Genomic DNA, 15126 nt, shown 5'->3' with positions numbered 1-15126 from the left:
TCTTTAAAAAGAGACTCACAAACTTCCACCATTCCTGAAATAACTCCAGATCCTACTGTTGAAACAAATGTGCCTTCTAACTTCAAAGTGAAAATTAAAGAAAATCGGTCTGATCATAGATTTACCTTGGTCAGATATGCCTACAAACTTACAAAATGAAGAAACAAAGACACTTTTCAAATGTTGCGGATCATTTGATTTGAAACTAAATGTAAAAGAGTTACAAGAATTTGCGTTATCAAGACAGTCAAATGAATTGACTGGGGAAGTCATGAAGTCTTTTCTAAACAGCTACATCAGACTAAGAGACACTTTTTCACCCACTGGGTTACTGAAAAACATTTCCACGTGGTTTGTCAAGATGGTCTTTTTCTACTCTGCCATCTCACGAAGTACATCACGAGTGTTTATCTGGAGCAAGAAGTGAGATTCTGTTCAGTTTTAGCTTCGTATAACCATGTCAACAAGGTATGTTCAACAGAGTAACAGTTTATCACCAAAGGTATCGGGTTTCAATGACACTGGATCTAGTACTAGAAAAATTAAAAGACGTTTCTGTCTTAAAACAATCCACCCCAGCAGGTGCTTGAATGATATACAGTGTTGCCATAGATGGGAATCAGTGGTCCAGACTAGATATACTTATATAAATAAACCAGTATTTCACACGTCAGCGTTAAACAATACATTGACTATGTTTAATTGTGGTTAGTGTTATGGCATACTAAACGTTTTCTAATCAGGTTATTTTATGAAATAACACTTGGCCACCAGTGAATAATGTCAAATCTGATTCGTTTCTACCCTTCAGTTGTGTATATACGTGTTAGTCAATTTAGTCAAAATAGGATAGGAGAGGATAGGATAGGATAACGTATTAACGTGCCTATATCAAATTAAGGTTTAAGCACGTTTTAGTGAAGAAAACATTTCCTCATTATAGACTGTGTTGGTGACATGTATCATGGTGAATTTCATGATCACTTAATAATACCATGACTGTTTTCACAGAATGTAATGAATAACAGTTAGACATTGTCCTCTAACAGAATTCGAACCATGAACCAGCATGTGAGAATCCAGCTCTTTAACAGCAGATAACAAGAACATTCCAACTGATGCCTTTCAGTAGAACTTTCTGCACAAAATAGTAGTTTTTACATATATAGTACTTTGAATGTTTTTAGTGACTTTATTGTCTCTCTATATAGTGTGAAAAAAAAAGTTTTACTTTAAAAAAATGTAAAATGATGTCATTGTATACATATATAGTACTTTGAATGTTTTAGTGACTCTATTGGTACTATACATAGAGTGAAAAAAAACCGTTCAGGTATTAACAATAGACAAATACACGTTTCAAATTATTGCTATGTTTTGATGAATTGTATATACTGTGTGTGTGTGTGTGTGTGTGTGTGTGAGTGTATGTGTGTGTGTGTGTAATAGATATATATTATTTTTGTTATGAACATAATATATGCTTAACGACACCCAATAACGACAAATACATCGGGTATTGGGTGTTAAACTATGGTAAATGTAAACAAATAAAGTGATGATGAATATCAATATAAAAATTCAACAGTTAAATTAAAATGCAGTGTAAAGAACTATGCACAAAAATACAAATATCTCATATAGGTAATATTAAAATTTAGAATAGAAGTCAGTATCTCAAAGAAATTGTAATATAAGTTCTGGATGGAATCGAAATGATTCCATCACATTTTATTATGTCATACCACTTCCATCGCCAATGAACCATTGCTTGAAGGGTCATTCACTATCAACTGCCAAAGACCAAGTTGAATTTGATGAATATAATTATATTCATGATAAATTTAACAAAACCTAATTTTAAAAATAGCATTTTAACAAGCCTTTATTTACATTTAGCTAACAATAGTTTTGTACAGCTTAAAGTGGCTTTTCGTTCATATAGACACACGCTGTTTTCATATGTACCTTATGTTTGTTTATTTTTCAAGATGTTTGATTTTTAATACATTACTTAAATGAATGTAAAACATTTACCAATTACTTATATGCACATTATATAGGTTACGCGTTATTATTACTGATTGCAAAATGTTAGGATCGAATCCAGAATGGTTCTTGTGGGGTGGGTCACTTCTCAAATGTACAATTCTAGCCTAAAACGACTTTCTTATTGATATTGATATCCAGCGTATGCTTTGAGTTGTGCACCTTCCAAATAAACGAATTCTAGATCCACTCCGGAATTTATTTATTTTATGTTTACAAACAGTTATAATCATTAGCGTTTGATTGTCAAATCGATCGTTTGCCGGATAAATGATACTTAATTGCGTTTTGTTGCATTTTATTTTCCTAAGACAAAAATCTAACTTAGCTTCACGTGTTTCACAGTTTTCTAAATTGTTACCAAAATGATATGTGTTTGTCTTAAACGTAGAATAATGTTTTCCGTTATTTGTAATACAATACACACATTATATATTAGAACCTTGTCTAATCTTTAATACATAGCTTTCGTATTGAATGCTTATATGTTTGCTTTATTAATTTAATATATATCATACATATTATTCTAACTGGCACATCCTTTTTAATACATAGCATATGTCATACTATTATAGTTTAAACTTGCACATTGTTTTAATATAAAGCTATATGTTTAAACCCTGGATATTACTTTTAATATCACTTAGCTATGATTAATTGAATGTATGTTTTAATTTTATAAATGTAATCCATGGGGGTTTAGGGCATCGATAACCAAATACGAAAACAAATTATATTTAATTTGATTTAAATAGTTTATTCTGTTAGATCAAATTTGTGGATACTAAAAATATTATTATTACGTTTTGTCCAGCTGACATTTAGCCCAAAAAGCTTAAATGTTTTATGAATGTACATGTTCACATGTAGTTGTTTTATCAAGTTCAGCAAATGTCTTTATTGCTGGAGGCTTGCACTTCAATTCTTGTTCCTTAATATAATTACCACACTTATATTAAATTATTTGTGTTTATTTTTGGTTGATGTGGGTTTTGTCATGTTTTTTTGTGGGAGGTTTTGTTGTTGTTTTGTTGTGTTGTTTTGTATTTCCTCTTATTTTCGGAAATAATTTCTTTGATTTATAGTTTCCACTATAGTGTGTTTATTATTTCGTTGGTATGGGTTTTCTGTGTATGTTTTCGTTTTATTATTGCAGTTTCTGTTGTTTTGTTTTTGTTTATCCTTTTCGTTTAATCAGAAATAATTTTCTTTGATTTGTAGTTTCCATTAATTATCAATATGGCTCAACTTATAGGATAGATGTTAAACCTACAAGTCATATTAAAATATCAGTCGGTATAACGGATCTTTTCGTTTACAAAACAATGCTATTGTTTTATTTTGTGTAGCTTGAACAGTTAATTGTATTTGATCCTGTTAGGACACTGTATGGTATCTCTGTATAAAACGTTTATTCTTTGAAATAGTAATCTTGGCCCGTGCTTGCTGAAGTTTAGTCTAGACTAAAATACTTAATGAGGTCACACGCATAAAATATGTATGGCATTGACTATGAACGTTTTATCAGCGCCAGACCTAGTCATGCCTGGTCATGTAAAATATATTTCCGAATATAATTTATTTCTTAGTGTAAAACAACATTTTTGAATTAGCATTTTTAACGAGGTTTTATTTAGCTAACAATATATTGCTCATATTACATGTATATATCTTGGATGCTAATTTTTATTATGATTCTGCCATTGTTAACTGAATGTACATGCATGTACACCCATTAATGTTAACGGGGTTGATCTCCAAATTCCAGAATAAAATGTATTAAATTTAATTAAAACACATTTTAAAAAAGAAATTTCCAACCATCCTAATAATATTATTATCATTACATTTTGTCTAGCTGATATTTTTTAATAATTTTTTTTATAAACGTACATATTCCAAAGTAAGTGATTTAGTAGCAGACTTTCATTTACATTATTTATTACTTGTGATTGGCTGTTCCGGGGTTATGATCTAAGTGTTCCATGTAAACAAAAAACGGATGACCTCATTGTAGTGCGTCAATTGTATCAATGACGTCATTAACTTATCCACTTTCAATCTGATGCTGAGGCTTTTTGCTTTGTGTAAACTATATTAAAATTATTTTTAAGGGTGTGTAAGAAATAGAATAATACAGCCGGCCCTTTGGAGACGATGTCATCTATCTTACGCTCATTAAGCCTCCAACGGGCACTCGTGTATTATTCTATATATCTGATGACTTCACTTTGTATTGGTATTTTGTTTAACTGGGCGTTATTGATTAAGAACTAAAAAATAATAATTCAAATCAAAATGTGAACTTTAGTGTTATTGTTAGTAAATACGTTTTAAATTTAATTATATAAGGATTGTCTGTTGTTATTTGCTGTTATGTTCATCATGTATGAAGAAAAAAACAGTCATCTTCGCAGAATCATATAGTCTGCAGATGATTTGTTTGTTCATACCACGATGAATATAAAATATTTAACAATCTTTAAACAATGCGGTTATTAGTTTGATCCAAATATATTTGATTAAGATAACATAATTACGTAATTGAAGGCACTGTGAAACTGTCTACAAGCTACTATACAATGTATTGTATAGTCCAAATAGTTATATTGAATATTTTACAAATAGTACTTTCCATTGCCTATTCGTTTATATATAAGTATATATTTTTTTCCTTTTGGGTAGAAATAAATATTTATTTAATTTATATGTTGTTATCTTATTGCTTTTAATACAAATTGCGAATCTAGGCAGCAAATTAGGAATCTAGACAACATACCTACCTACTTACATATGAGCATACACACATACCCCTCTTAGATATTTACATGTTTTATTTAATGTATTAGTTGCATGTTTTGTTTTATGTGTCTGCGAGTGATCAGGGTTTTCTTGGGTTGTTGTTGTTTGGGGGGGGGTGCGTCTTTTTTTCCGGGGGGGGGGGGGTAATTAACGTTTTTGGTGGGGGTTTTTTTTTTGTGTTTTTTTGCGTTTTTTTAATTAATGATTTGAGAGAAGGGTGCAAGGAAAGAGACATTTGGTATTTCGCTATCCCCTGAAAATGCAAGCACGCCCAACCTGAATATTACTTCTGACACCGTAGGAAGTCGTGATGAGGATTATTGGTGGTGTGGGGCGGGATACGTCCATACATATATTGTTCGCATGATGCGCGGTTGGTTTCCGATTGATTCCCGTCGGTGGTTCCACTGCCATATTTCTCGTTCCAGCCAGTGCACCATACGTGGTATATCAACGGCCGTGCCACGTGTTATCCTGTCTGTGGAATGGGGTATATAACAGAGCCCTTGCCGCTAACGGAAGTGGAAGAGCGATCTTACGCACTAAGACTATGCACTCCAACCCTGGGAGAGAATGGTGAAATGCCAAAACAAAGCATAATCATTAATGATTAAAATTATCAATCATTCAAAATCACCCGCCTGTACATCTCTTGGATGGAAGAGCGACCTTAAGCACTCGACCAGATATGCACTCCAACCCGGGGATCAAAGGTGGGATGGTAGCGAATAATTTTACGATAACCGTTAGATTAAGACACTGCTTTAACTCGTTGCACCTGTGACTCCCTTGGTGGAAGAGCGACCTGACGCATTCGACCAGACTATGCACTCCAACTCGGGGAGAGAACGGGGAAATGATTAAACGGGTCTTATACTTAGTTGGAACAATAACCCATACCTGTGCCCCCCCCCCCCCCCCGATGGAACAGCGACCCTAAAGCACTCGACCTGAACATGCATTCACAGCTGGGGGGTCAACGGTGAGGGGTACCAACAAGAATTCCTAACCATAATAATTATTATACATAAAATGTTTATTTGCAAATATGAATCCATGCACTAACTCGTGATTGGCAATTGGTAGATAACACTCCCCAGTGTGTTGGTGGTCAGTCAACCAGTCAATCACCACCGTTGGGCAATCAACCACGATAGGACATGACTAATTACCAGCCTTCTTTACAGCGCCCTCACTGGTCCAATCCAGCCAATCACGGACAAGGAGCATCACCTGTACATTATGTTCTGCACGAATTATGCTTGCACTTGCACAATGTATTGCCAATAAACCAGTTTATTATAGCCATACAAGGTGAATCACTTAGGTTCCCAGATGGAGAAACAGACAAGAAACCAGATTTCCAGTACCAGCTTCACAAATAACCAGATAGAAAACAAGAAAGGTACCTTAATTAGACATCATTTATCTTATTAAGTAATAGCTATAACCTTTCGGGGGCGCGAATCAAAATTAAACAAGTTATCAACCACAAGAGTTCCTGGTGTACATCAACCTACCTGACATGTATACGAGTGTTACCAATTAGTCTGTCTGTCTGTCTGTCTTAGTCGATTCCCTACCTATAATGACAAGTTTATTGGAAGCAAAATTAAACATGCTAGAGCACTAGGCTTTTTTTAACCAATACTCACACTACAAGGGTAAAACCCTTCAAATTAGATAGCTAGGCTAGTATAACTCTCCCCCCCCCCCCCATCCTTGTATTTCATTATAATCCAAGGAGAGGGGGAGGGGTGGCTCTTGAAAGACCGTTGTGAAACACTAGAATAGGGACTTAGGACAATAAGAACACCAAAGTAGGGTTCACATACAGACAGCATGCACATCGCATTAATACATAGGGTGCATTGACTAATGATAGCAATGCATCCGCACCCATTTAATGGCCCAGCACGTACTCTAATAAGGAGCTGGACAAAAAAATACCAGCTCCGAGTACACAACTGCACTGCACCTAGGGGAAACTGGACAAAATAATACCAGTCTACCCTACTCAACCCCAAATACTTGCTGCTGGTAGTCTAGTCTGTACTTGGTGACACTGAAGAGGAGGAAAACAACAACAGCAACAACAGCAACGACTGGAACCCCCGGAACAACTGCCTTGCCTACCTGTGTCTGCACAATTGCACGAGTCTCCCCTGGGTTGTCATGCCACGACCAGAAGCGGTCTGGCCCTTTAAGGGCCCTACGGGCAACCTACGGAGACACCACAGCAAGACAAAGGTCTAATTAACGAGCTACTCTCGACTCACTAAGACCAAAACCTATAATAGCTCCAGAACTCTTTCTTTTTGATCGACCGTTCACAATTGCGCCAACTTTCGTCAAACCAAAATGCGCAACTTTTCTTTTTGGCATTTTAACTGCTTCATTCAAAATTCCATAGCACCACCACCACCCACCCCCGCCTGCTACCGATCTTGATCGGACTGCTGGTGCTCCCTTACACTTGCCAGTGCAGGCGGTCCCTCCTTTCCCCTCCCCATCTTTTCTGTCCTGGACGGAAGAGCCGGCCGAGGCCGGCTCCTGTGCCCATGACAGGCGTGCGCTACAACAGCTTGCTCTGAATGTGCACGTTAAACCCTATGACATGACATGACATGACATGACATGCTAACGGAAACAAATATGTAGCGGGTTTCCTATCTCAGACTATATGTCACAATTACCAGACGTTTGACACCAAATAGCCGATATTTAATAAATCAATGTGCTCTAATGGTGTCGCTAAACAATATAAAATTTAAAAAAGACCGATGTTTACAACGTGCTTTGGGTGTCGTCTAACAGGCATTCCTCTTTTTTATTTCTCTAAGAAATTTACCTGTCTTGTTCCTGTCATTTCAAGTATGAAATATGGCGTACAATTTCGAGGCCCGCCTTATAGAATGGTCTTTCGACTGATGTATGCAGTTATAGTTAAACATAGACACGCTATAGGGATTGCAGTGAATTATGACTACAGTACTAGTATTACAGGCGGATTTTATATTTAATGATCTGAAAACAATCTACAGACACTGGCGTAGCCAGAGGGTTGGAGGGGGAGGGTACCAGGGGGCTCCTCCCCCCAACACAACCACACCTCTTTTTTTCCCCCACCACCTTTTATTTATTCGTGTCAAACCATGACTCACACGTGCTATAATTTGGAATAAAACATATTATTGGTAATAAATCTTAAAGGGACACTTATAAGATGTTTCTGACTAATAAACTATTTCTACGATTACACTTACATACTAAATATATTTTCTTGTTTAGAATATCAGTGTCTGTATAATCAATATGTTTCTGGTCCTCTTAATATTTGTAAGAAGCCCAAACTGGATTTTATCTTCAAATAATTTAGTACGTACGAAAACGACTATTACAAATATTACAACGACCAAAAACACGTTTGATATACAGCCACTAATATTTTATTCAGAAAAATATATTTCATATGTAATTACAATTGTTAAAAAGTATCTGTTAGTCGATAACATCTTAAAAATTGCAGCAAATTCAGGAATGTATCGGTAAGGCAGAGCTGAATTTTACTTGTACAATGCAGGAAATTGTTTTTCACGACATTTAGTATATAACATTTTGCGGGGTGGGGGGGGTGGGGTGGGGGGGTTGCATGCTCCAGAATCTCCAAGAAACTTTTGCGTTGCGCCCTCAATGTCAGTGATTACCCCTTGTCCCCGCCCTCGCCCCGATGTCTACATGCTTCCGCCGTGCCTGGTATTGAGTGTACTTACTCTTCACACACACACACACACACACACACACACACACACACAAACAATGAGCGTGATTCCCAATATAAAATCCTGGCTACGCCACTGAATGTAGGGCGATCAAATCTTTATTATTGGATCGGGTACCACACGTAGGTTGCGTGTGTGGAAGTCATGTACTGAATGTGTACTATGTTGCCATGTAGATGTTTGAACTCTGTATTAAATCATATGCGATACAAGCACTAGTCTGTCATTAGTCTGTATTAATTTAATAAACATATATGATTAAAAACTAGTCTCTCAGTCTATATTAAATCTTATATGACAAAAACACTAGACTGTCAGTCTGTATTAAAACCATACTTCAGCTAGGTGGACTGTCTGTCCAGGACAGTGGTTTAGTAGTTAATTTTATTAGTAGCTACCGCGCGAGAAGTCATGGGCATCACTTGGTGGGGTACACTTTTTGGATTTGGGGGGACTAACGTGCAAATGTCACACACACACACACACACACGTTTTACGATGGAAAACAACCCCCGAAAACAGGTTTATTTTATTAGAGCCAATATGTCATTGCATTATTTTAAAAGCTATTATTATTGTTAACATTTCCATATGACGACCACGAGTATAGGCTGTATAGTTACCAACAACATGTTATATAGGCTATGCCGTATAGACGCTTTGTTTTATGTTTTCTATGCTCACAAGAAAACAATACACAAAGTGTTGTGTTTACATTTACTATAAACCAGGCGCACGTTAGACGTATGGTTTGGGATTCGGTTTACGAATCTACCCTCACGCTGAATGCACACAGCTAATGTCAGAAGATTTAATTAATTTCAATTGTCACACTTGCTAACTACGGCCCTGGAACGCACCAGAGACATCTGTTTGGTCTGGGTGAACGGCAGTTGCTCAACAAAAAGTATTTGTCATAAACGGCCCCGCACCCTCCCCACATTTCTTCAGCAAATGCCCATGAATATACTCGCTCTGGATGGAATCCAGTACCGGGATGCGACCCAAGTACCTAACAGCCTTACGCTTGGTGTCCGTGTTTTAATTATTTCTCAAACTTCTAAGTAAAATATATTGTATTATGTGTTTATTATAAAATGCAATACCAAATGTCAATAGGGTTACATATGTAAATGCTGTGTTAAAACATCACTAAAGCACATTGGGTTTTTTTAATCATCTGCTATTAGATGTCAAACATTTGGAGGAAACCCGCTACAGTTTTCCATTAGCAGCATGGGGTCTTTTATATGATCTTTCCCACAGACAGGCCAATATAGTCCATGGCCTTTGATATATCAGTCACGTATCACTGGTTGCGACTAAACAAAAGTGTCGCAATCACCAAATGTTATACACAAAAATAGAATGAATATGTTAGTTTCCATACACACTATTTTATACAAAGCTTGTCGTCGGCGCTTAGCTGAAAACAAAATCCACACACACACCCAACGCACACAATTTTAAAACTTATTGTGACGTTTCACACGGTATGGCTACCAGTTTTAAACTTATTGTGACGTTTCACACGGTATAGCTACCAGTTTTAAACTTATTGTGACGTTTCACACGGTATGGCTACCATTTTAAAACGTATTGTGACGTTTCACACGGTATGGCTACCATTTTAAAACTTATTGTGACGTTTCACACGGTATGGCTACCAGTTTTAAACTTATTGTGACGTTTCACACGGTATAGCTACCATTTTAAAACTTATTGTGACGTTTCACACGGTATACCTACCAGTTTTAAACGGTATGTTTCGAATACTGTGTGTTCCATTTTCACGGCTATTTCAGTAGATATTACTTAGGCCGTCATTTTGTAGAAAAATATATATATAGTTTGATGAATTTCCAATATTGAATTAACTGACATTTTGGAAACACCTTTATATTTTGTTTAGTCACATTGGTATATTAAACCACAACACATTGTATTCGATTTTGTGCATCTAATGAAAGATCGCACAAATGCAGTTATATACAACAGTTCATGAAAATCCAAAGAGATTGCCCAATTCGGTATCCACATTAATGATTCATGTGCATCCAAATATATTATTGTTACATCACAATATACAAAGATAGAACATCCCTTGGTTGGCATGGTGTTCCCAAAGTGTATCTTTTCATACTTTAACAATTAATATGTCACGCTTTGTTGAGTACCCAGCCATGTTGGCATTAAAGGTAGTGAAAAGGCAGATTCAGCTGCCAAATCTGCTAATGTTAGTGCCCCATACACTGTTTATAAATATCATATTAACCAATATATATGTTCGATATAGTAGGATGATTGAAATGGTGTGGTTGCAAACAAGCTTCATTATGTCTAGCTTGAGACACCTCCAGGCCTACCCCTTATTGCTATTGCTATGATGGAGTAAAGCTAGATGAAAGTCTATGTAATGTTTTGTAAAACTCGACAGCCCAGTGGTTGCAAGCTAGAGAGTCTAAACTACTGTTTTTCTTAAATGCCACAGAGCTTTAATTTGATTATTCCCGAGTTCAATCATGACATAAAACTTACATGTTGTTAACCAGTACCAACGCTATACGATGAAACCCAGCGCCCCTATGCGAAACGTACCAATAAGGGATAGGACTGGATATGACTCGAGCTACATTGCCAAGCCAGTTCTAGGAACGTGGCAGTCCTCCTATAGGCGGTACAGGAAGGATGAGTTTGTCTTGTGTTGTGCTTGCATCGGCCATACACATTTAGCACATTCATTTATGGTAAAGGATTTTCCTCCTCAGTGTGAGCATTACAAGTGTACACTGGCAGCGTACCACATTTACGTGGAGTGTTATCATCTGAAGATATATTTTGTACCAGAAATATATTAGAATCTTTTCAATTAATCCTATTCACATACTTACCTTTGTTTAGCACACAATAACCGATGCGTATGGTTGTCCTGGGGTGTCGTTAAGAAACAGAGAGAGAGAGAGAGAGAGAGAGAGAGAGAGAGAGAGAGAGAGAGAGAGAGAGAGAGAGAGAGAGAGACGGCTGGATGGACAGACTGACAGACCAAGGCAAACAGAGAGATAGAGGCAGACAGAAACACAGCCGAACCCAATGTTGTTCAACTGGCTACCTGGTGGCAAAATCAACAGTGAGTATTTTATATGAACTTTCCCATATACAGGACAGTGCACACTACACCGTTTGACGTCACTTTGTATTGGTATTTTGTGTTACTTAGCGTTATTGGCTAAGAACTCCGAAATAATAATTCAAATTAAAATGTGAACTTTTAGTATTATTATTAGTAAATACGTTTAAATTTAATTATAAGGATTGTCTGTTGTTATTTGTTTTGATGTTCATCGGGTATGAAGAAAAAACATAATCCTCTTCTGTTTGCTCATACCACGATGAATATAAAATATTTTATAGACAATCTTTAAACAATGTGGTTATTAGTTTGGTCCAAATATATTTGACTAAGAACACATAATTACATAATTGAATGCTCTGCGAAAATGCCTACAAGCTACTACACAATGTGTTGCATTGTACAAATAGTTCTGTTGTATAGTTTACATATTCATTTATATAAAATATATTTTTTCCTTTTCGGGTAGAAATAAATATTTATTTAGTTATTATTTCGTTATCTTATTGCTTTAGACACAAATTACGAATCTATGCCGCAAATTACGAATCTAGACAACATACCTACCTACCTACTTATATATCTACCTACCACTCTATCTACCTACCTACCTACTTACATATAAGCATGCACACATACCCCTCTCACATATTTGCATGTATTATTTAATTTATTAGCTGCATGTTTTGTTTTATGTGTGTGGGAGGGGTCAGGGTGTTCTTGGGTAATTTTGTGTTTTGTTTTTTTGAGGGGGTGGGGGGGGAGAATTGACGTTTTTGTTGGGTTTTTGTGTTTTTTTAATTAACGGTTTTTGAGAAGGGTGCAAGAAAACACACATTTGGTATTTCCCTATCCACTGAAAATACAAGCACGCCCAATCTGAATATTACCGTAGTCCTGTGACAAAATGTCCGCCTGATGCGCGGTTGGTTTACGATTGATCCCCGTCGGTATTTCCATTGCGATGTTTCTCGTCTCAGCCAGTTCACCACGACTGGTATATCAATGGTCGTGGTATGTGTTATCCTGTCTGTGGGATGGGGCATATAAAAGAGCCCTTGCTACTAACGGAAAAACATATGTAGCGAGTTTCATACTATATGTCACAATGACCAGACGTTTGACATCAAATAGTCGATATTTAATAAATCAATGTGCTCTAATAGTGTCGTTAAACAAAACAAATATTAACTTTTAACATAACATAATTATATTAGACACAGATTACCGATGTTTATAACGTGCTGGAGTGTCGTTTAACAGACATTCCTCTTTTTACTTCTCGTTGAAACTTACCTGCTTTGTTCCTGTCATAGTTCAAAGTGGACACCTGTGAGGAACTAGTTATCATGCGTGACGTCAGTGAAATAACAACAAAGCTGGATCACATGCAGTGGTGTTTCACGAAACGTAATACTACTAGTTAAGTGCATGTAATGACTCTCAAGACACGAACATGTGTGTGTGTGTGTGTGTGTGTGAGAGAGAGAGAGAGAGAGAGAGAGAGAGAGAGTATGTGTGTTTATGTTTTATACACACACACACACACACACACACACACACATACATACATACATACATACATGCATAGCGTAACTACTGAAGGGTCACTCATATTGTTAGTAGTATACATGTGTTCATGACCACAACACAATCACACCTCTTTTGTCCCTCCACCTTTTATTTGTTACTGTCAAACCATGACTCACACAGGCTATAATTAGGAGTAACATATATTATTGGTGGTAGATATTAAAGGGACATCCCTGAGTTTGCTGCATTGTAAGACGTTTCCGACTAATAAAATATATCTACGAGTAAACTTGCATATTAAATATATTTTCTTGTTTAGAATACAGATATACAGCCACTAATATTTTATGCAGAAAAATATATTTGATATGTAATTACAATTGTCAAAAAGTCTCTGTCAGTCGATAACATCCTAAAATGCAGTTAATTGCTTTTCAGGACATTTAGTACTAGTATTTAAAATTTTACGACGGCTGGGGAGGGGGGGGGGGGGGGGGGGGGGGGGCATACTCCCGAATCCCTAGAAAGTTTCTCCCTCGATGTCGGTGATTACCCCTTGTCTCCGCCCTCGCCCCAATGTCTACTTGCTTCCGCCTTGCCTGTCATAGAGTGTGCTTAGCCTTCACACACACACACACACACACACACACACGCGCACACACGTCTCAGGTTAATTACATCCAAGCCAAATGAATGAGTGAATGAATGAATGCATTAACTAATTAATGAACGAACTGACATACATACGAACGGACGGATGGACGGACGCATGAACGAACGAACGAACGACGTAATTAATTAATCAAATAATTAGCGAATGAATGAACGAACAGATGAATGAATGAATTAATTAATTAATGAAGTAATGAACTCATTAACGACTGTTATCCCAGGACAAAAATACACATCGGCTATTGGGCATCAAACAAAGGTTCATCCCATTCCAACCGGCGCTCCACGACTTTTATATCAAATGTCGTGATATGTGCCGTCATGTTTATGCATATACGACACATTTGCTGCTATTCGATAGGAGTAGCCTAAATGATGATAAATGGTTTCATCCCCAATTCCCTTTCACCACTACGTGTCAAAATACACATTCCACAGACAAGATAGCACCTTCCATGGCCTTTGCCATTCCAGTCGTGGCGGGAATAAGAAATAAGCCAATGGGTCCACCGACGGGAGTCGATCCTAGACCGACCGTGCATCAAGCGAACACTTTATCACTGGGCTACGTCCCGTCCCCCTCTAAATTAGATAGCCATAATTTAAAATGTGTTAGAGTGTTGTTAAGCAAACATTCCTTTTATTTCTTTTCTTAGGGAATTTACCTGAGTTTTTCTCTTTTTCTCTGCCATGGTTAAACACAGATATTTCTCATGAGAGACGGCTAGTGTAAATAAAGCTGGATCACATGCAGTTGAGCTTCACCGAACATGCTGCAAATATGTCCAAGTAACAATAGTAATAATACATACACACACACACACACACACACACACACACACACACACACGCAATCTTTTTACGCTATTATTTTTTTTCAATGTCTAAGTGTGATATTTGTTTGAAACCTTTCGTCACAAAAGGAGCTCTGACTACACATAAAACAAAATGTAAAACGCAACAATGTAAGTTTTCTTGTCAAATGTGTATCGTTTGCGAGAAATCAAATATTAAAAGAACACATTCAATCTTACCACTCTCACAATCCAAAAGCCTTTACTTGTGATACTTGTGATACTTGAAAACGTTCATCAATAATCGGAATTTACAAAATCATGAAAAACATTGTAAATTAAAACAATGAACCAGTAATTACAC

The sequence above is a fragment of the Gigantopelta aegis genome, chromosome 13 (assembly GCF_016097555.1).
Source record: "Gigantopelta aegis isolate Gae_Host chromosome 13, Gae_host_genome, whole genome shotgun sequence".
Lineage (NCBI taxonomy): Eukaryota > Metazoa > Mollusca > Gastropoda > Neomphalida > Peltospiridae > Gigantopelta > Gigantopelta aegis.
This window is presented reverse-complemented; position numbering follows the sequence as displayed.